The sequence below is a fragment of the Rhinolophus sinicus genome, linkage group LG03, assembly GCF_036562045.2.
Source record: "Rhinolophus sinicus isolate RSC01 linkage group LG03, ASM3656204v1, whole genome shotgun sequence".
NCBI lineage: Eukaryota > Metazoa > Chordata > Mammalia > Chiroptera > Rhinolophidae > Rhinolophus > Rhinolophus sinicus.
In genome coordinates, this window is record NC_133753.1 from 54,127,022 (window position 1) to 54,147,950 (window position 20,929).

Consider the following 20,929-nt stretch of genomic DNA (forward strand, 5'->3'; position numbering starts at 1 on the left):
AAATGTTACAAACCTCCAAACATTTAGAGGCATGTAAGAAATCCCTTGCCTATATTGTATCGAAAAATTGACCACGTGCCCTGAGTGTATTTTTTATATGCTTTCTATAATTATATGACTGTAACTAAATTAGTAGAGATAAAAATATAATCCACAAGTTTTGAGCACTTGACAGGATGTTGATTAAAATATATGGTTACTTTTTTTTTTTTTAACAGCTTCACTGAGGTACAGTTGATATGAAAAACTGCATATATTTAATGTAGACAGTTTGATGAGTTTAGACATATGCATACATCCATGATGCCATCACCAAAACAAGGTGATAAATCTATCCATCACCCCCAAAAGTTTCCTTCTGTCCCTTTGCTTTCCCCCTGCACTCCATCCCCCATGGTGAAAACACTTAACATGAGATGTACCCATTAACACATTTTTAAATGCACAACACCATATTGTTAACTGTAAGCACTATGTTGTACAGCAGATAGAAAGAATTTATTCATCTTGTGTAACTGTAACTTCATACCCATTAAACATATGGGTACTGTTTTAAAAGGCTAAAATACATTGTGGATAGCTGTTTACCAAATATGTTTCCCTTTTCCTTGAGAACACAACTAGACTACACAGATAGAGGACTAAAGATGGCTGCAAATTCTTTGATAACACCTTTCATTAAAAGCTATGTCTATTTCCTTCCCTTGACTATGGGTGAATTTGACCAATACAATATGGCAGAAGTGACCTATGTTTCTTTCCAGGCTGAGGTTATACAAAACTGGCAACTCCCAGTTCCTGTCTCTTGGACCATCTGGCCCTAAAATCCAGCCACTAAGCAGATGCCCAAGCAGCCCAAGTAGCCGGGTAGAGAGGTCCATGTGGAGAACAACTGACAGACCTGGTGCAGTTCTCACCAACCAGTCTTCTGGTTTCACCAATAATCTCCTTGAAACCCTTCTAGCTTCAGCCTTCCACCACTCAGTCCTAAATCAATGCTACATGTTTATCACACAGCAATAGATAACCAGAGCTACTGTGTTTCCTAAAGTCTTTTGCGGTTGTGGAAATATGACTGAGTTCTAGCCCATAGAATGTGAGCAGAAGTGTTGTAGCCTATAAGCCTTCCATGTACAATCCTCCATGTTCTTTTCGTCTTCCAGTGTGCTACACAAAACCACAGCCACTTCAGTACCATGTGTGAAACGGTAGAATCACAAGACACAAGGAACTGCTTGGAGGATTAAACAGTTGCTTGTGATGATAATGCCACACCCCTTCAGCTCACCTGATTTCAATGCATTGATGGTGAATAATCACATATATGTTGCCACAGTCCCACATCAAGCACCAGCTGCAACCTCTCTCTGCTTTGCTGCTTGGGGCTTTTTATAAAGTCATAGATGGCCATTCTGTCACACACTGGTTGTGGCCCAGAAATGAGGAGTCAACAGCTCAGCCTCTCTGTTTTAGTTTCCTACGGCTGCCCTAACAAATTACCACAGACTTGGTGGCTTAAAACAAGTTCTTGGTGGCTTTCACAGTTCTAGAGCTGAGAAGTCCAAAATCAAGGTGTTGGCTGTGTTGATTCTTTCTGGAGGCTCTGAGGGAGAGTTTCTTTCAGGCCTCTCTCCTAGCATCTGATGACTGGAGGCAACCTTTGCTGTTCTTTGGTTTGTGTATGTGTAAATCCAATCGGCCTCTATAATCACATGGCCTCCTCTCTCTGGGTGCCTGTGTGTCTTCTTTTCTGTTATAAGAACACCTGCCATTGGATTTAGGGCCAATGCTCATCGCTAGATACTCACCTTAATTACATCTGCAAAAGTCCTTATTACATAGAAAGTCACATGTGAGGTTCTGGGTTGATGTATCTTTTGGAGAGATACCATTTAACCTGCTATTCCCCATCCTCCATTGGGACAATTTAGAGATACATTCTATGGTTTCCCAGCGGGCTACAAAAGGAACAGAGCCTCAGTTGACCGCAGAGATAACCAACTCATCACAGCACCCTTTATTACTTTTCTGTCTTCCTTATATCATCTTCCCTATATACTCAACCTTCTTTCCTGTGATCATGTCTCAAATAAACTACCGACAAGTTTCTCTTTTAGGCTCTGCTTTCAGAGAATCCAAACCATGATAGGAAGAGCCAGTTGAGTATCAAGAACGTCCATTTTTTATAGACTTTACATGAGTGAGAATAAAACTTATCACTGATACTGGAATTAAGTTTATTTGCTTTAGCAGCTGATTTAATCTGTAATGATATATACTTATTGTTTAGAAAATTTAAACTCTCCATAGGCTTTTTCTATGTTTTAGATGTCATCCACATTTTCTTTTTGTTCCTGGTATTAGCTTTTCAATAACTTTTCTCTCCTCAAAGGAACCTTGCAACACTATGAATAACCCTTAAATTTTCTCTTCTTAAGCTTAGTTATTTTAATATATTTCAGGAAAGTGATTTTAGATAATTTATCCTTGAAATTGACATAAATAATTTCTCTCCAATACTTAAGTTCCTACAGGTACACTCATCCACGGAAAGGGAATATAATTTCCTTGAAAGAAAGCAGTTGATAGTGGACACTATGCTGCAGCAATTTGAAGTATACTCAGTTTCTGTTTTCAACAGATTAAAAATCCTCTTAAAGATAGAAATAATAAAGTCTTTCACTCCAAAGAGAAAAGACCCAAGGAAATGAAAGAGTTAGATGGAGGAAATAAAATGCTGTGGTTTACAAAAAACGAAATTTTCCTGCAAAGCAGGCATATTTGTTTTCTATTGCTTTGTAACAATTTACCATAAAGTTCGCATCTTTGAACAACACAAATGTATTGTCTCACGGTTTCCATGGGTCAGGAGTCCAGGCGTGGAATAACTGGGTAATCTACTCAGTGTCCCATAAGGCTGCAGTCAGGTGTTGCTCAGGGCTGGGATCTCATCTGAGGCCCAGGGTCCTCACACAAGCTCATGTGGTTGTTGGCAGAATTAATTTCCTTGTATCTATAGAACTCATGGAAGCTTGATTTTCAAGTCCAGCAGGAAAATCTCCTTGACCTCAGAAAAGGCCTAAGATCCTTCTAAAGGGCTTGCTTGATGAGGTCGAGCCTACCCAGCATAAGATCTCTTTTCGTTACTACAAAGTCAAACTGATTAGGGACCTTAACTATATCTGTAAAATCCATTTGCTTTTAACATGTAACAATCTAAGAGGGGTTAGTTTTGTTTTATATTTATGGTATTTTCCCTATTCTATTGGCTAGAAGCAAGTCACAGCTTTCGCCCTTACTTAAGGACAAATCATTATACCAGAGCATTGAGAGTTACCTTAGAATTCTGCTAACTTCTGCAGGGTAAAAGTCATTTTAATACTTTATTCAGGAGGGAAAGGATATTAAAAACCTCAAGCTTGCCTTCTTAATGGTAGAATAGATATTCTAAATAAACCTCTCAGTTGACACAACTGTGATACTGAATGAAAGGTTGTCATTTGTAAAATATACAAACATTTTGGAAAACAGCTTGGTATTGTATAGTGAAGTCAATTATGCACATATTCTAACTCTGTAACTCTACTTATAGGCATGTATCCTAGAGAAACTACTGCATTTATTCATCAGGAGACACACATAAATGTTCAGAGAAACATCATTTATAATAGCCATACTTCCCCAAATTGGAAATTACCCAACTCTTTGTCATTAGAATGTACAAATTGTGATGCATTTATATAGTGGAATTTCCATTGAGTACTGACAATAAATAGCCAGCTGTATGTTGGGTACAGTGGTGCTCTGCTCAGATTCCCTCTTTAGGGCCTAGCACCAACCCCTGCGCTACTGTTAATATTGGCTACTAAAGGCTTTTAGTTGTGCTTTTCACTGGCACTGGCCTTAGAGGCAAGGATCTGATTCACCCAAGGTTACCCTCTTCCAGGAGGCAGTACCAGTGATGGCTAATGCTGTGAGAGAAAGCTCAGTTGCTTTTCCTCAACTAGGGATAGCTTTCAAGGGCCATCCCAGCTCCGGACCTTCCTGTAGGACTGACTGAAGTCTCAGCTATAGACATATTGCAAGTTAGATTCTCCCTTTGCCTGATCAAGCCCTCCTCACTTCCTTACAGGTTTATCTCTCTAGAGCTGTGCTGTTTATACAGTAGTAGCCCACTAGCTACATGTGGATATTTAAATTTATATTTAAATTAAATTAATTCAAGGACTCAGTACTCATATGTGGCTATGACAACTCTATTAGGCACTGTACATATAAAATGCATTCACCATTCTCTAAAGTTCTACTGGACAGCACTGCTTTGGAGCACTCTTAGGTGGAACTTGTGTATGCAATTCACTTCAGAATCTGTTTTTAGGGAACCCAGGCTAAAAGAAACTTACGCACAGCAGTACGTATGATTCTAAAACACATAATGCTGAGCAGAAAGATCATACCACAGAATAATATAGTCAGTATGATTCCATTTATACGAATTTAAAAACAAGTAAAATTAGATATTAACTAATTTAGAGAAATATTTATATGTATTAAAACTAATGAAATCAAAGGGATCATTAATACAAACTTTATGAAAGTGGTTATTTCTGGGGACCCAGATCCTATCAGGTTACAATTATTCGTAGGTGTTCATTTTATTATTTTTTAAAAAAAACCTAAATGTTCACTGTGTTTTGCTTAGGATATTTTTGAAAATAACAATAATTTAAAAAGTAATGGGGGCTCTTAAGAAGAAGGAGATTGATTCTTTTTTATTATTAGTAGAGAATAGGTATAAATAGGATGGAACCCACTAATATGGCATATTGCTATCGTTAAGGAATCTTTTATTGTAAACAAAGCTATAGTAAAGCCATAGACAAATCCTGAGAATCCAAAAATTACATGTGGAAATAACATTAAGGATATCGAACAGAATTCTAAGGCCTATAATTTCATTACATCACGTTAAGACTTTCTATAATATGTCTTACCCACAATATGCTAGTGGACAAAGAATTGTTGATAAAGCTCAGACCAGTCAAAAAAGTTTTCAAATGGGTTGGGTATGTTTATTCAACTTGGGAACTTAACATAGTGCCATGCTGATGGCACAATGGGAGATGGGTAGTGCGTGTGTTAAATTGGAGCTAAAAGCTGCTAGTCTATACATTTCCTTCAAATGCTTGATCATTATCCTAAATAGGAAAATTAATGATCAGTGAAATTTTTTATTTTAATGAAAACTGATATTTTAATTTTTAAGCTTGTTAGTGGATTTATTTATTTATTTGAATTTTAGATTTCTTATACCTATAAGAAATTTAAATGCTTATACCTTATCCAGATACCAAGGTAAGAGACCCTTACTAGAGACCAGAGGCCAGAAAGCTATAAAGAGTCTAAATTGAAATCTATAAATAAAAAATAAGACAAGCTGTCAGCTTAGAAATCAGAATGATCAACTAGAAAATACCAAATTCTTGTTTTGTCAAATGTAGACTGAAAGTCAAGATACAGGAGGGGGAAATTTGAAAATGAGCACTGCAGAAGAGAATTAGGTACCTGTAGATGTCGTCAGGATACCATATAACTGTCAGGTTGCTCATAAAGAGTTTAAGAGTTGAAAGGAACCTTAAAGGTTTCAAATCTTGTTTTTTTCTAGGCTTAATTATAAGTAAGCAAACTCCATCTGTATGCCTAAATGTCTATATTTCGTTATACGGAATTTTATGTAGTGAACTAAATCGTCTGAGGATAATTCAAGGTTCTAAAATTTACGTCAGACTTTGCAAACACAGTCACTAGGGCCTTGCTTTTCTAAAATTGACTATTTCTCAGGGTTTAACAGTCATGTTCAGTAAACAGATGGGATCGGTTCACTTCTATCACTTACTGAATAGGTATAGTAAGCACTGTATTGGTTTTGTGTTGTTTTAATATGTGTGTAGAGAGAGATGGGAGCAGTTAACGTGGTGCTAAACAAATAATAAGTGTAATGGAAATGCCAGATATTAGCTCATAATCCATCAATGCTTATGGCACAGAAAAACTCAGCAACTGACATTAGGTACAACTAATGTGCTCATAAAAAACAAATGTTGCCTGTTATTTCTTATCACCCTTAACAACACAAGGAGAGAATGTCACCTACACTCACTAAGAATCTCTGAAAAGCAGAGACTCCAATACAACTAACTCTCATTTTTCTTAAAAACAGTAGAAAAGGTTAAGATAGATAGCTAGAAGAGCACAGACAGGTTCTCTTCTCCTTGTGTTCTCTTTATCTTCTCTTTTAGGCATGTGAATTGACTAATCTGAATGCCATTTTTCATTGTCTAGCCACCCATTAGGGAAATAATAAATCAGCAAAATTGTCATAAACAAAGAATTAGAAAAGGGAATCTAAGGATCTTTCAAACTAGGTAGCACATCTGCAAATAACCAAAAGGAAGCTGTGCTTTCTTCCTACCCTATCTTTAATTTTACAGATGATAGCACCCATCCAGAATTTCCTTCTGGATTTATCAATTCATTGGGTAAACATAAAATTTGTGGTGCATTTATAAAATTGCATGGCTCCTTATTAATGCCTGAACCATTACTTACAAGTTTAGTATTGCACAGGGAACAGTAATCTAAATAGTCAATTACCAATTTAGTTGTAAATGTGACTGTTATGCTGGATTGCAATAAACAAGTGAAGAAAGAAAAGGGCTTCAGCAAAGTCAATACTTTTTTGAGGGAGGAAACTCTCCAAATTTACTTTACCCCAAATAATTTCGGTTCAGAACTACCAACATTAAAATGAAACTATAATACCCTCCCATTTAACTGGTAGACACCAGCATTCAACTTTTCTCTGGTTAATAATCATTTAATCCACAAAATCTCTTTCTGTAATTTACGTCTGGAAATAAAAACACAAAGATGTTCAATTTCATCAATTGTGGTGACTACATAAAATTTATTATGTTTTTCTTCATCTGTAGCTCTGGGAGGTCCTTGTAAGGTATATTGAACAAATCATTCTTTCATGGAGGAGATGATTCTAATGGTTCCTCCTTTATTGACAAACTATAGTGAAATGAATCTACAGTTGTTTAATCTACAGTTGTTTAATCTACAGGATAGCAGTGATGCTATCCTGATCCATTCATTCTCTGGATTTTATGAAATAGACTTCTCAGCCTTAATAAAGTAGAAAGGAAAATACTAAAACCACTACTTAAAGTGCCTACTCTGTTTCAGTTACTAAAACAGGAATTTTGTAATCATAATACACTTATGACAATTGCTCATTTAATTACTGACCTAGATCTATTCTGTGTAGCAAAAAGCCAAATATCCCTTGCTAAATGAATTATCTGAATTTAGTGAAAATATGAGGCATGAAGAAGGCACTCATTAAGTAGTTCTTAAGAAAATAAACATAAATTAGGTGTTAGTGTCACCAATGTTAAGGGGCAGGGAGAGGAACTGAAACTTAGAAAAGATAAACACTGATTAGGTCATACTGCTTATCCAGTGTTTAAATCCAATTTTGTCAGAAATGAATGTACAAAGTACCAAGAGTCACTTTACAGAGGAGATATCATTAATTTGATTATATTAAGATGATACGAAAGAAAAGGGATGGGGTAAAAGAAAACATGTCTTGATTCCCAATTTAGCAGAAAGAACATTTCTTAGATCTGTGAACAATGTATTCTATAGGTGACATTGTTCTTGAATAGTCAGTAATGGTGCCCCAGTGCCATCTGTAGCTTATCAGGGATCCAACAATATAAGGCCAAGTGTCAGTGGTGAGAAAATCTTGTTAATAGTCACTGAAATATAGGGCTGGGCCTAGGGTAAGGCAGGTGAGGTGCCTTGACTATAAAATTTAAGGGACAACCCTACACTTGCATAATTCAGGGAGTCTTATCCTAGTGGAACTTGGTCCTCACCCTGGTGTAGTGTTGTAGCACAGTGTCAATTTCAACCATTGCTTCGAGTTCCAGAACTGTGTTTTCCAATGTGGTAGCCACTAGCCAAATGTGGCTAAATCTAAATGAAATTTAAAAAATGTGAAATTTGGTTCCTCAACTTCTCTAGCCATAATAGCTACAACTTGTTGAACCATTTGCCCTTTAGAAAATTGTAAGCATTTATTTTGAATTCATTGATTCTATCAGTATTTCTTGAGCAGATAACATGTGCAAGGCACCGTAGGTAGGCAGCAGAGTGGGAAGAAAGGGATTCTCAGATGTGAATCAAACTCAATCTTCCCTTTAAAGGGCTTGTGGTGTAATAGGTGAGCTAAGAGTTGCAAAAGATAACAATAATAGGAAGTGGGACAAATTCCCAAATGGGAGTTTAAAGAAATTTACTCTTTGACCTATCTAGACATCTTTATAAAAAATGTGGCATTTAAATTGAGCCTTTAGGAATCGGCAGGGCTGGGAAATGTAAATATATTAGCAAGAAAGCTATATATATGTTCAAAACAGCAGCAAAATATGAGCCATATAGAGGAGGAACTGTTTGGTGTTCTCAGAACATAAGATGTGTAGGAGTTGGCAAACTTTCTTATATTTTGTTGGTACCTTCTGTTCTAATAACTTCTAAGAAAAGGTTTTTAATATAAACAAACTTTAATATAAATAGATTTAGATTAATAAGTAATTTTCATGTCATTAACAGCTGATCTTATACATAATTAAATTCCATGAATTGTAAGGTCTCTTAGCTCTTGAGGTTCAATGATACACAGACAGTTTTATTATGAGAAGATAGCAATGTTATCCCAATACTTCCTGATCTAACTGGGTTTTGGGACCAGTGTCCTGCCCTGTTTTATGGGGACATTAGTGCCTTATCATATGCATGTAATCGAGGGCTGTCCAAATATGCTTTACAGACAGGTTAGCCATTTTTTTAGAAAATGGAAGAAAAAGATTATCTATGGATTTTCTGTAAAATATCTGTGAGAGCTCAGGAACACTTCCACAATAAAACACCCTCCGTTTTCAAGATGATGTTTAATAGAAATATCAGAGAAAGATTTCTTCTCATCAATGTCAAACTTGTTTCTTCCAGCAAACTGGAATTGCAATTACTGCCAGTATCCTGGGTCAAAGAGTTAATCATTTTCAGAGAGCCCCGTAGGGAGGCCAAGATTTCCGACACCATGGGGGCACTCAGGGGATTGGATATACACCTTCTCCTCTGTTTCCCCAACGGGAGATTGCACGGTTAAGCTAGGAAAAGAAATGCCTAGGACTCCAGATGTCTAGGTATCTACATGTCTAGAAACTGGCGGGAACTGTAAGCATTGGTCCCTGGGGGTAGGTGGGTATGCTGTAATAAGTTCCTGTTTCCTGGGGTGATTTGAAAAAAAACAACATATATATATGCAGATTAGATCTATAATGTTAGCACACAAACTTTATAGAATCAAAATATCAAAAGCAACAAAAAACTACAGGTACCAGTATGGATGTGTGTGTATGTCAGTGTGCACATGAGTAAAATATACTGAAATGTTTTCAAACAAGAATGTCTTTTATCCCATGGATCTGACTTTGGACTGGAAAATGAATCAGGCAAAATATAAAGCAGGATTAAAATCCACATTTGTAAAGCCGTTAGGGAAATCTGGAAAGGCTAAACATAAGTACCCTAAAGCTGCCAGCTTCTTTGTAACATTTTGCCATGTTATGGAATAAAATCTGTTGCATAGCAGGTGGAAAATGTATCAACACAATTATGTGTAGATGAAACATCAGTAATTAATTCTGGAAAATAGAATAATCATGACAAAGGATGCTTTTAAAATAAAAATAAGGTCTTTGTATCTGAGAGAGAGATGCTTGATTTTAAAGGGAGCCATTAATAAAAATAGAAAATAAAATAACACACATAAGCAATGTCCCAAATTGCTTTTCTTGTATGGAACAACTAAATAAATTTTCCTATGCCACTTTTAAGTAAAGTGCTACAAAGGTTAGAAAAGTTAACTTAATTCTAAATATCTTCAAAATATGGAAATGAAACTGATATAATTTTTTATTTTCTTATAAAAGCCCATGATATTTTTACAACTAAATAACATGGGTAATCCAAGTAGTGAACCTTCAGGGAGACAGAGAGTCACTGAAAAAAGTTCTAACGAATGTTTCTACAATGCTCACAAAGTGAGGCAGCTACTGGGGCCAAGTGATGGGGACACAGTGCAGGCAGGGTGCCTAAGAAATCTGTCACATGAGAACGAACCAAAAAGACTCAGACTCTTCTATTATAAAGACTAAATGTCCCAGGACACAGAGCTAACATATGTAAAACTGTAAATCAACATGGACTTTTATGCTATCCCAAATTCCTAGGTAATACTAAGGGTATCTTGCAAATATGAAAAATACGTTTGGGCAAATAAATCGAAAGGCTACTTTGATGCAGGGCCGTAAATGGGCAGTAACCAGAGACTCGCCTACCCCCAAGGTACTATGAAGATGATGGGAGACTTCCAGTGGATATGATAAGCTTAGCCTCGGAAGGTCACCTGGCCAAAAGGGAAGGGTGCAGAGGGAAGAATCTCAGGGATGTCACTGCATCCAGTGAAATCAAAAACAGAGTGGAGACAGAAAGGACTGAAAGAATCATTACAACTGCCCAGAGCTACGGCTTGTTCTGCAGCTCTGTAGATCTGACAGGGACTTTTTTAATTCCAAGGACGGAGTTTTCTCTGCTGGGCACAGGAAATGCTATCACAATCAGAATGTCAGTGGGGCTGCACCATCTCAGTGGCTAGATTCTTTGCAATTCAGTGAGAACTACTGTTCCAGACACAGTGCTAGAGTCTGCATCAACCTACGGAAATGCAATAGCCTGCCGAGTGGTTATGACCCAGTTGGATTGTTCTTATGTCCAGACAAAAGTCCTTCTAGCATGCTACAATGGGACCCATTCATGGTTTTCTAGCTCACATAACTATCGATCAGTGGGAATCAATCAATAGATAAATGTGTTACAGCACTTTCTAGACACAAATTACACTGAATAAGGTCCATTAAGTCATTTAATGAGGAACACAAATACTAGAATCAGCGCCATATTGCACTTCTGAGGTGAATCTCAGATTTGGTACTTCTATTTTCCCTAAAGGTTTTAGACTTTTTAATTTAGATTCATATGAGTGTGCTCCCTTAAAAAATTACTAAACGAAATTCCTATTGTCCCTAACTAAAAGTACAAACTGTCATCAGCTCAATCAAAATTCAAAAACATCTGCCACTCAAAAAGTGAAAGGAATTGAATTTAAATGTGAACAAAATGGCATTAAGTCCCAGTAGACTCCCTACCCTTAAGAAAAATAAACATTGAATGGGGGCCCTGCCCCAAAACCTAGAACTCAAACAGGGCTTTCATGGAAGCTGATGCCTTTCCATCTCACAGCAGCTCTTGGTATAAATAACTTACAAATCAAAAATATGATTTTTTACCTCCCAAATTGAACTGTTTTCATGCAATTTAATTTTCCTCCTCTTTTCATTTCAGGCCAGTTTTCTGCGTAATGCTTGGGTAGTCACCTTATTCACTTGGGTCCAGAAACATCACGTAATAGAAAACATGTCATAGACTTGTATTTAGTTTTCTTTCATGGATCCTGTTTCATTTTCCTTCATACTGCATCAATTAAGCAAAAAGATCGTTTTCTCATGCTTTTGTTCTCCATTGATGTGTAAAGATCAAGCTAGAGTTTCTAATCAGCATTAGATAACCAGAGTATCAATACTGAGTTGACAACTACTTCAGCCAAAATGAAAGAAACATACATTTTTAATTTGCTTTTACACAATCGTATAATTCTTGCTGTACTTTTTAATATGCTAAAAATAGCTTGTGATTTCCTCTAACTTTGTCTACAAATACCTATAGTTGTCTGAAACGCCCAAATTGAAAGTCATTATTCAAGAGATAAGACTTTAATCTTTCTGTAGGTATTATTCTTACTCAACATACACTGAAGACCTAGGGTGAATTTTTGTAAATAAATTATTTTGGCAAAAACAAGTCAGGTTCCATTACAAAATATAACTCAGCTAGACTACCCAAGTGGCCTTTTAGCTGCTTTTCTTGGCTCCAGTCTCACCTTTGCAAGACCCGTCATTATAAAACACAAATCTGATCATGCCATTACCCAATTCTTAGTGGCTTTACATTTCCTTCCGAACAAATCCAAACTCCTTAACTTGGCTTACAGCACATCTGCTTTCCTCTGCGGCCTTAGCTATTACCAGTGAAAGGAAACTACTTGGAGTCCCTACTACTCTCACTATTGTTAATATCAATAGTGACTAAGCCTTATGATCATCTTGACATTGTTCTTGGTTGGTCACAGTTGTTCCAGCCTTCAGTTCTGAGAGGGATCAAACCCTCATATACCTCTGAGGTTTTGCCTAAGTGGGACCCTCCTTCATTTGTAATACTCTCTTTGGCCTTTTGTCCCTCACCCTGCCCCATTCTTCTTTTTCCTAACATCCCCTCCATGCTTAGCTCTTACTTATCCTTTACACATCTTCTTAGAAGTCACATCTTCCTGAAAGCCTTCCTTGATCCTTCACCACCCGTCCACAGTGCATCACTTGAGCCTCCTATGTGTTCAGAGAACATCCCATCTTTTCTCTCTCAGAGCACTTTCCACACGGTATTGTAATTGCCTTTACTTGTCTGAGTTATGCAGTGAATCAGTGACTTTCAAACATGAGTATGTGAAAGAATCACCTGCAGGGCTTGTTAATACACAGATTGCTGGACACCACCCTTAGAGTTGCTGATTCAGCAGCTCCTGGGGGGCAGGGGGAGCCTCAGATACACATCTATAGAAAGTTCTCAGGTGGTGCTGAAGCTACAGGTCCATGACTATACTTTGTGAACCCTGTGGTAGAAAATGAACTTTGAAAATAAGGCTTTGAGTTATTCACTTTGTCATACGTAGCATCTAGCTTAATGCCTCATATGCAAGAGGAAATACACAAGTACTTATTGCATGGATTGGCAAATGTGGGGGGCTTGAGATCACCCTACACATAGAGATAATGGTGAAGTACAGAAAAATGTATCCTTGGTATTCCCTAGCTCAGTAATTACTGTATATCTGAGTATTTTAGCATCTACCGCTACGACTACTCCATTTGCACATGATCAAATTTTGAACATTGAAATTGATTTAAAAAATAATCTAGATTGTGTACTGATTAAATACAGAATCCCCTCAATCTTCTTTTTTTAAAAAAACTAGAGTCAGACGTCTTTAGGCAACACCACAAATTAGCATAGTCAGGCCTACATGGCTTTTGATGATAATTAAGGAAAGACTAACATTATTTTTAAAAAAAAAAGAGGAAACGTGTTTTGTAAGAAAAGTGTGTTCCAAGAACAAGGGGAATTTATATGTCAACCACAGAATAGTTTACTAAAAAGATGAAAGCATTCATGTTTGTATCTCCCTCATCTGTTTTCTCAGTGATTCTCTCCCTGAGTCACTTTCTCCTCAAGAGTTTACACCTGCAAATTTATCTATTTTTATGATAACTTTTGAGGCTGAAGTATTTTTTTAATATAGGAGCTTGATAAAACCTCTTAATTTCTATTTCATCTTTTAAAACATTTATTAGTGTACAAAACGCTACGAGGAAATATGTAGCACTAAAAATCACCTCCCACCCCCACCCCGCGCCTTTTTTTAGGATTTCAGGTAATGACGATGGAATGGAGGAAAAAAAACCAAAAACATTTCATTTCTAAAGCTGAGCTTGACACCTATTTTCAAATTTAATAATTCATGAAAACAACTTATAAAAGGACTTGTTACATACTGTAAGAGTCTTTTTACAATTTTCCAGTCTGATTTTAGAAAGCAAAGGAAAACAAAGCAAAAATGTTACTGGTTGATTTGATTCTGCACTATAATTCATAGTTAACTTTTATTTCTAAAGTTGCAGTAAACATTACTTTAAAACAATATTTCCATCACACATTACATCAAAATAAATATTTTTAATGAATAAGTATTAACAGTTCCTTGTTCTGGAGAGTCAGCGTGAGAGGCAGGCTTCAGGACTGTCATACATCTAGCAGCCTACAACATTGCTCTCAGGGAACACAGGCCAGAGGACGCCACCTCTGCGCTTTCCTACCTCAATCCAGCTCACCAGTATCTCCCAGAAAGGCGCTTATCCACTGGTGTGGAGCCCTGATTTTCCCCAAGGTCACCCAGGGGACACCTCCAGATCACTGTGTCTGGAGGCCAGTGGGGTTCATGGTTGCAGTCCCACAGGACCTGCATATATATTTAAAAGCTTCTGCCTGAGGGTCTGGCTACCAATTCGCCCGAATCTAGGTGCTGACTGACACTCCCACCTTTGGGACACTGGTAGGTCTTGTCACACCCTTAACCACTATTAAAAATAAAATAGGCTAATAGACAATCACAAAGGTTTGAGAGACAAGAACTCTATAGGTTCGAGGGACAACTTCGCTAGCAAAGTTGAACGTTAAGGTTGATCTACTACATTAGGACCCTCCTTCAAAACATTTGAGCTGAATAGACATTTCTCCAAAGAAGACATACAGATGGCCAATAGCTAAATATCACTAATCATCTTGGAAATGCAAATCAAAACCATAGAGACAAATTACCTGACACCTGTCAGAATGGCTATTATCAAAAAGACAAGAAATAATAAGTCATGACGTGGAAGTGGAAATCCAGGAACACTTGTGCAATACTGGTGGGAATGTAAACTGGTGCAATCTCTATACAAAACAGGATGGACGTTTCTCAAAAAATTAAAAATAGAATTATCATGTGATTCAGTAATTCAACTTCTCGATATTTATCTGAATAAAAAGAAAATACTGACTCAAAAAGATATATGCACCCCTATGTTCATTGCAGCATTATTTACAATAGCCAAGATGTGGGAGCAACCTTAATGCCCACCAATAGATGACTGGATAAAGAAATTGTCGTACATATACACAATGGAATATTACTCAGCCATAAAAAGTAATAAAATCTTATCATTTGTGACCACATGGATGGACCTGGAGGGTATTGTGCTAAGTGAAATAAGTCAGACAGAGAAAGACAAATAGTCATAACATTTAAAGTATAGAATAGGGAATATAATCAATAATATTGTAATAACTAAGTACAGTAGCATGGCTACTTAGATTATTAGGGTGATCATTTTGTAAGATATATAAATGTCTAATCACCATGTTGTACACCTAATCTAATATTGTATATCAACTGTAACTGAAAAATGACTTTAAAAAAAGAAAAATGACTTTAAAAAAGATATTTTTGTAAAATATATTTTTTCCATTAATAAGCAAGTATTTCTTGATTTCTGCTACTGTATGTGAGGCACACTGCTGTGTGCTATAAATTCAATAATAGTAAGACAGAGTTTCTGTTCTCATTAAACTGAATGTTTACAAGTAATAGGGCATTTTAACACACATGAAAAAATAGAGGATACTTTTGACCACATGCTACAAGATGGCAAGTTTATATTATTTCTACAAGAAATGGAAAAGTAGAAGAAAGGAGGGCATTCTCCTGTTCTTTAAGAACACAGACTGGAAGTCAGTTGCACATGTCCCTTCTCAGTACTCACTGCACTATTATTTGTAAAAGTGAAGGACTGGAGTTAATATCTAAATTGTGGTGTAATAATATGATAGGCAGCAGTAAAAAATATCAGTGAATCGTTCCAGATATATCAGCATAGGTTCTCAAAGAGTAATACTGAGCTTTAAAAACTGAAGGTCTACCAGATTCCTACCAAACAATAACATTTAGGCAGTCTGGTTCTGGAGTTAGCACATGTAACTATACCACTGTACTTCCTGTTTATAAAATGCAGCATATGAGAGATTAGTGGAGGTACAGAAAATACCACAAATGGATAATAGACACGTATAATAAATGTATACAAAGATGAACCAGAAAGCTAATATCAAATTCATAATAGAGATTGCCTCAGACGTAAGAGGCAGGTGAATTTGATTTGGGAGGGAAACAAAAAGAATCTAAGACTATATATGTGATTTTCCATAGATGGATGGATGGATGAATGGATGGATGGATGGATGGATGGACAGACAGATACTCAACACTAATATATGACAGGAACTAATGTAGCTTCCGAGGACACCTCAGGGAGCAAATGATAGTTTCTTTAAAATAAAAAACAAACATTTAGACTTGAAAATGTTTTGGCTTATTCTCTCCTGGAAGAACATCTATATGAAAAGAAAATCTGTAATCTTGAAAATCTAAAGGTTGCTGAAGGAACATGGAAACAACCTTAAGATAAATTGGTTGTTCTTAACAGTGATTATTACCAAGCTAGAACACACCTATTTTATTATACAAAAAGAGACCCTCTATTTGTGAGATGAGCAATAAAGACTTTTTAAAACTTCAATTTTAAATACAAAAATTGAATAATTTAATTACATTAAAATTGAGAATTTCTTATAAATGTTCACTGTGGCAAACATAAAGAAAGATGATGGATTGTGAAAAATCTTTGTCATGTAAGCTAACAAAGGACTAAGAAACACCAGAATATTAATCAGAAAAAGACAGAAATTCCATTTTTTTAAAAATAGGCACAAGGTAATAACAGGCAATTTATAAAAGCAGTTATTCAAAAAGCTAATATGTTTATGAGAAGATTCTTAAACTCATTATTACTTAAAGAAATATAATTACAACATTGGGCTAGTTCATCATTTAATCTCTCAGGTGTCTTTATGCAAGAGATCAATCACACATGTCCAGCTTGCCACATTTTAATTCTTAGTTTTGCTAAAATGAAGGACAAACATGAAGCTTGGTGATTCAAGCAAAGTAAATGCTGCACCATGAGTCTGTAACCAGCCTATAGAGACCACATTTCTATCTTGTTCTTCTAACTCTGACTTTTCTGTCAAATCTATTTTCCATTTTTATTCCTAGCACTATTTTTATATGGCTCTTCAAAACCCCTTTGGAGTGAGAAAGTATGCCTCCACATTTAAATAATCAGAATTATAATGTGTCTAGCAACCATGAAATTCTTATTTTTGGTTTGAGGCATGAGATCATCTAGAGAAAACTCAGACAAAGCAGATGTAGCATAAATATTTAAAAAAAAATATGTCCTGATGAAGAAAATGAGACATGAAGAGGCTAAGTAGCTCATCCAAGGCCACAAAACTAATCAGCAGTAGAGCTGGAATTTGAACTCAAGGGTTGTGATCAGAGATCACGTTCTTGACCACAGGCTTGGAAGTGGAATTGTTGAAGGAGACTAAGTAACATAATGCTGCTTTTATAACACTTGTTTTTCATTAATTACTTTATAAACCTTACTCTGTGGCAGGAAATGTTGAACACTGGGGCCACAAAGATGATACTCACTTCCCCTGGGGCGAGATGGATGAAACTGACATTACATTATGTGCCTAATGAATTCAGCATGATAAATGCACTGATGGTGACATATAGGGTCTTATGAGCACTGAGAGCAGGAAGACCTAATTCAGCTTGGAGAGGTCCCAAAGGCTTTCTGAAGAAAAGGTCAGATGGACTAGGGTTAGCCATGAGGGGTTGGGAAGATGAAGCGACTTTCAGCAGCTAAAGACAGTGCCGACAAAGGCATCATGAGGGCAGCGTGCTGACTCAGAGAACATAAGGTAGAAATGAGGCTGAAATAAGAAAAGACAGTCAGAGCTCAGATCTTGGAGGGCTTTTGGATAATGGCAAAGAGTTTCGACTTAATCCCATGAATGAATGGAAATGATAGTGTGATAGGACAGTCATATAAATAAGGGTGTATTTTAAATAGTCAGAGTGGCAGGCTGGAAATGAATTTAAAAAGCTATTAGTCAAAATAAGCCAAGTTGTGCTGTGGTAACAAATAAATCTCCAAATCTCAGTGAGTTAATGCAATAACAGATTGTTTCTTAAATGTCTGGAAATGGCCGGATAGCTCTCCTTCATATGGCAGCTGTGCCATCTAGAATGTATCCTTCCAGGTTACTGCTGAAGCAGGAGAGAGAGCTGGGGAATACTGCAGGATGTTTTTAAGGGTTGGGACTAGATGTGACTTTCATCAAATCATCCCATATCTCATCATCCAGGACACTGTGAGTTGACCTAGTACAAACTGCAAAAGGCTTTAGGTAAGCACTGAGGCTCTATCATGAAATAGAGCACTTCTTTCAGTCTTGTTTATATCAGGCCAAATATACACAAATATTCTTATTGTATTGTTTGAGGAAAAAAAATTATTGTTTATTCATTTATTCAATTAACTCAACAAATGTTTTGAGCACCTACTATGATCCAGACACTGTTATAAGTACCAGGGGTACAGTGTTATTCATGTTACTTTCCTGCGGTCAAACTCTTATTTGGCTCTCCACTCCCTTGATGAGATGTGCAAAGGAAAGAGTAATAGTAAGTGAGGTGGAAGGTGAAATATAGGCCAGATCCTGTGTCTTACTGGCCATTGTAAGGACTTCAAATTTGATTGAAATAAAGGGACATTAGAACATTCTGTGCAAAAGAGTGACATGATCTGACTTATTTTTAAAAGGATCATTCTTGCTTCTCTGTTGAGAACAGACATAAGGTGGTAGGGTGGACGCATTGACCTCTCTTAGGAAGTTATGTAGTAATCCAAGCGAGCGATGATTGTGGTTCAGATCAGGACAGAAGCATAGAGCTGGTGAAAGGTGCTCAGATTTTGGATATGTATTTGAAGATAAATTATTTAACTTTGAAGATACAATCATCAGAATTTGAGGGTGATTCAGATGTCTGGTGTGAGGAATAAAAGGTCTTCACTTGAGCTTCTGGAAAATGGGGTTTCAGTCAACTGATGGGAGATGAGCCTTAATCATTAAAATTGTTCTGAAATGATTTCAGAAGGGCTCTAGGGAGCATTTTCTAAATTATTAAAATCCTTTGGGTGCTTCCTTTACAATTTCAAGTAATAACAATGCTTACGGAAAAGTTTTTTTTCTTAGATTTAAAGCTTAGCTCTAAACATTCCCACAATGACAAGATTTCATATAAAATCTATAGCTCTATCTACCTATAAAGAAAACTAGTTGGATAGTAAATTATGTAACTATCTTTTTTTGAAAGCTAAGTCAGCAAACATTAAGCCTTATTACATTCATTTTTATGTAACTATTTACTTCTTGTCAGAGGCATGTTTGCTTTATGGGAACTGCCCATATTTCTAAATCTCTTATGTAAATAAAAATGGTTGTTATTACTATTAATGATATATTAGGAATATATTAAATAATGTTTGCCACTTTACCTTGGTGATTTGGTTCAACCACTGAGTAGGAGTTAGCAGACCAGGCGCTCATATGCATGGATGTAAAAGATGGTGGTCAATTCATGGTGATAATACACTTTAGGGCCCATGAGAGGGGACCAGTTTGGGTTTGAGTTACAAGGGGTAGGAAATTGAGGCTGGTAATGTCTGGTAAGATTTATTATGAAATTATGTATGGGTAACTTCTACATATACTTATATGTATAATAAAAGCTTTAATTTTATATTTTAAGTAAAATAAAGTAAATGATGTTGAAAATGTAGAAGAAGAATTGAAAACGCTTTGTGGGAGGAAGATAGAGAGTAGAGAATAGACAAAGGGAAGCTGTTAGAAAGGCACCCAATGGCACAGTATAAGTGAGAGCCAATTTAATCACTAGAAATCTCAGCGACCCAAGTTTCTAAACTAGAGCACATCTAGCATGGATGATAAGCCAAAGGTATGAATAATTATGTGGTTATATATTGTTTTGCTTATATAATCACAAACATAGCTTTACTTTTTTTCCCTCCTATTTGGCTATGGAATCAATGACTCCAGAAAGATTTAATACCATAGAAACCTAGCTTGAAACCTAACTTGAAAGAGTCTCACTTGTCTTCACCTGACATATACTTTCTAGAATCTGCCTCCACTCAAGTAACTAGGAAGTTCCATAGGTCATTGCACAGTTTTCAAATCTTTGGAGCAAGTGCATTCTTCAAGGAAGGAGACAGGCAATAGATACTTGTTAAAAAGCTATCTCCAAACCCCAGTTTTATAGAAGTAGTAGCAAATTCTAACATAATATATAAATCATAGCATGCATTAGAAAACTCCAACGCAACACAGAAAGACATATCACACATAGAAAGGGAAGTAATAAGTGAAATCACGTAACCATCAAAGGATTTGTATCCAGAATATATTTTAGAATTTCTACAAATTAATATATAAAATATAAGCAGGCCAAGAGAAAAATCAGCAAAAGATTAATAGGCAGTTCACAGAAGATAAAACTGCAGTGTTCATTGAGTACATGTGAAAAGATGTTCAAACATACTAGTATTAAAATCGTGTCCACCTCTAAAGGAGGAGGAAGGGAGGGGATTGGAATTTGAAAATGCAAAGTGTGATGCCATTTCATATATAACATTTAATGCCTGTAAACAATAAAAAGCAGAGCAAATATTGTTAAATGTTAACATTGGTCATCTAGATGGTAAACACATGCTTGCTTGATTTCCTTTTGAATTTTGAAATATATCTTAATAATAAATTTATATACTGTATATGACAATTTTATGATCCTGTTCTATAAACATTTTTCCATCTGTCACTTTGATGAGGTAAAATGGTAAGGGAGGCAGTATGAATTAGGGGGAGAACATAGGAGCAGGAGTTAGAATCCTAAATCTAGTGCCAAATCTGCCAGTTGACCACTGTGTGACCTTGAGTAAATCACTCAATTCTAAAACTGAATCCTCACCTGAAAAACTTGAACAATAATATCCATCATTACTAAAGTTACTGTAAGGAGTGAATTATTTCA

General features: G+C 36.3%; 1 protein-coding gene across 3 annotated transcripts in view; it reads right to left on the reverse strand.

The window, feature by feature from the left end:
- The window catches only part of UNC13C (unc-13 homolog C), a 504,352-nt gene that overhangs the window by 191,679 nt on the left and 291,744 nt on the right, over positions 1 to 20,929 (reverse strand). The gene's annotated exons all lie outside the window — the stretch shown is intronic.